This window comes from Mus musculus, chromosome 16, assembly GCF_000001635.26.
Source record: "Mus musculus strain C57BL/6J chromosome 16, GRCm38.p6 C57BL/6J".
NCBI lineage: Eukaryota > Metazoa > Chordata > Mammalia > Rodentia > Muridae > Mus > Mus musculus.
Window position 1 is genome coordinate 76,819,459 of NC_000082.6, and position 3,102 is coordinate 76,822,560.

The 3,102-nt window shown below is 38.9% G+C and overlaps 1 pseudogene; it reads right to left on the reverse strand.

The window, feature by feature from the left end:
- On the reverse strand, positions 1,672 to 2,318 carry LOC102632931 (ATPase, H+ transporting, lysosomal V1 subunit F pseudogene; annotated as a pseudogene).

The following is a 3,102-nucleotide window of genomic DNA, read 5'->3' on the forward strand; positions in this document are numbered from 1 at the left end:
CTGATTTAAAGTTAAGTAATAATAAATTTTTTACAATGATTTAAACCTCAGTTTCAATTTGGCAACATCTTTAATTTTATATAATTTCATTATAAGGATATTTTAGAAAAGGAATTGAGCTAAGATGCTTCCATAATGTTTTATTTAATAGTAAAGGCAAAGCAATTTTACTTGATTTATTTACACTCTCACTTGACATTAGAGGTCTAGGGTGACTCTTCTATTTCAAATCTATAATTTGATATGGGTGCTTATAAGATCAGCAACAGAAAGGATGAGTTGGAAAGAATTTTTTCTGCGATAAAGAAGATCGGTGAAACATATATTTTAAAGTAATGTGAGGGAGTGACTTTTCTGGACATCTGTTTTATCTTGCACCGTGGCCAAAGTAGTCAGCACTTGCTCCTCTCTGTGCTTGGTTTCCAGTAAGAAATCACTCTAATTCCATCATTTCTGCTCAAGATGTTAAGTAAACGCAGGGAGAGACACACAATCTATGCAGAAGTTCAGGAAGCCAAACGATCCATTATTTGCCAAAGAGGCAGGATATTGCTTATTTGCCTGCAGTCCTTTAAAGAAAACAAGAATAATTAACAAGGGGAGGCCAGAGAAGAAATTGAAAAGGTCTCAGGGTGTATCTAGCATCTGCAGAACAATTTAATTTTCGCAGTCAAGAGGTAGCAAATGGTAATGAATAAATCATGTCCCTGTTTGTTAATATGCTCCATCAGGTCGCTTATTTTGAATGAAAACAAGGTTTCTGCTGCCAATGTTTTCTTAATTTGGTGGCTAGAAAATTTTCAGACTCGCCACTTACTTATCATTAATACTTTGTTACCGCCTTTTGCATCTTGGGTCAAGTTGGTTAACAGCTCAGTTTCCTGAGTATTTATTGAGTGCCTACAGTATGTTTGGCAATTTTCAAGATGACACAGATATGACAGAAAGCAACTCAAACTATCTAAAAGATATTTTAATATGGATCTTGCCTTAAAATACTACTTTTAAAGGAATGTATTTGTGATCAGTCAATGTGTAGTACATTAGCTCCACATCTTACTATCTTTAAACAGAAAATTCATTCTCATAGTTTCTGCAACTCAGGGGACACAGTGTAGCTGGATGTCCTGGGTCAGGGCTCTTTTGTGGAGCAATGCAGACATCTCCTCGGGCCACAGACACTCAAGAGGGGACACTTTGCTTCTAGACTTCATTTTGCCTTTGTCCTCAAAACCTTAAAGATTAACACCACGTATCACTATCCACTGTATGGGCTTCCCTATAAGGTTATTGAAAAATACTCTCAGCTAACATGCTTGCAAATTTATAACAAATGTTTGATTACAACAAATCTCATAATTTCAATAGAGCTTATAACTCAAAACTGTTAAGAAACATACATCACGCATTCCCAATACTATTTCATATTTATTTTCTAAATACCCCAATGGAATAGAAATAGTATGTTGTCAACATTATTAATAGGTATACTGGAGTCTTCTTTTAATTTTTGTTTTTATGAAATTATAACGCAACAAAAAAGCAACAAAAGTCACCAATAAAAGATATTTTCCTCCATAAAAATTGATAATATTTTTCAAAGTGGAAGAGAGGCAAGCAAATATTTAGTATTGGAGATCTCCATTTTTCTGTATCTTTACATTTTTTTTTGGAGATAATATTCCTTTAATATCAACAATGATACTGTTTAACAGCACAAGGAGGAGGCAGTAGAGAAACGGTTGGGCTTTCTTTCCCTACCCAGCCTAGACCTGAACAACTGAACCCCAACAGCTTAAGAGCCACTCAGTGAATAGGAAGGGAGGGGCTGGAAACCAAGGCTTGAAACTTAAACAGAGCACGGTAAACCAGGAGAGGCCTGGTAGCGAGAGGAGGGTTGTGGGCTGAGGAGCCCTAGCGCAGGTCTTCAGCGATGAACATACCCTTGGCACTGTGCAGGATGGAGTCTTTTGGCTGCATCGTAGGGATGCTTCTTGGACGGGATCGCCAGGACAGCTGGAATGGACCTCGGGTGGGCATCCAGGGCATGCCGAGCCATCTCTGCGGTGAGAATGTTGCCAATGTCATCCCTGTTTAGAAACTGCCTGAAAGTGTCTTTGATCTCATTGATCAAATTTATAACAAATTGAAGGTGGTATCCTTCTCCACTACCAGGATATTAGGGTGGCAGTTCTTGTTTAGCTCCTGTATGCTGTCCAACAGGAAACCTGTCACCTTGTCCTCATGTTCAATCACTGCGACTAATTTACCTCTGCCGGCCATCCTGTTGGCCAGGCAGAGCGCTCCCCCAAGCACCTGTGATGCCCCTCCTCTTTAGAGGCCCCTCCCTTCCTCTTTACAATATTTTAAATAGAAGAGCACATGTATATTCATTCTGAAAACAGTTTTGCCCTTAAGAATTTTTTATTATGGAAAAAATACGTTTATGATTTACCTTTAATAACCATTTACCTGCATGAAATTCAGTAAGTTATGAACGTTCACTTACAGAATAAAACTCAGCCTTCTTTGACTAGCTCCCCATTGTGTCCTTCTCAATTGCTGGCCACCACCATCCTCATGCTTCTCTGAATTTGAGTACTATGTTCCTCAAATTAGTAGGCTCTGTATGTGTTTTTTCTCCTTCTGACCAACTTCTTTCTCTTAGCTCAATATCCTCGAGGTTCACCCACTTTGCAGTCAATGATAGAGCGAAGTATGATGCTATCAGGCTATATTGTATTTATCTCTACACACCACTAACAGACCTTGGTGTTTTCCACATTTTGGAACAATATTGCTATGAACATAAGTGGGCAAAGAGTCCTTTGAGTCCCTGGTCTCTTTGTGTTTGTATATGCATCATTGAGAACTGGAATTTCTGGATCACGTTTTTGAGTCTGACACCATGCTTTTCCATAGCTGGTATTTTATTTCATATTCCCACCAGCAAGGCAGGACTCTAGCCTCTCTAACTTGTGCTTTGGGTACAGTTCACTGCTGCTCACAGTGGCTTACGCTAAGGTGGTGATTTTTGGAGATGACGTTCTTAAAGATGTGGCTACCCAGAGGCCCTTATGTCATGGATACCATTGCCCTCAA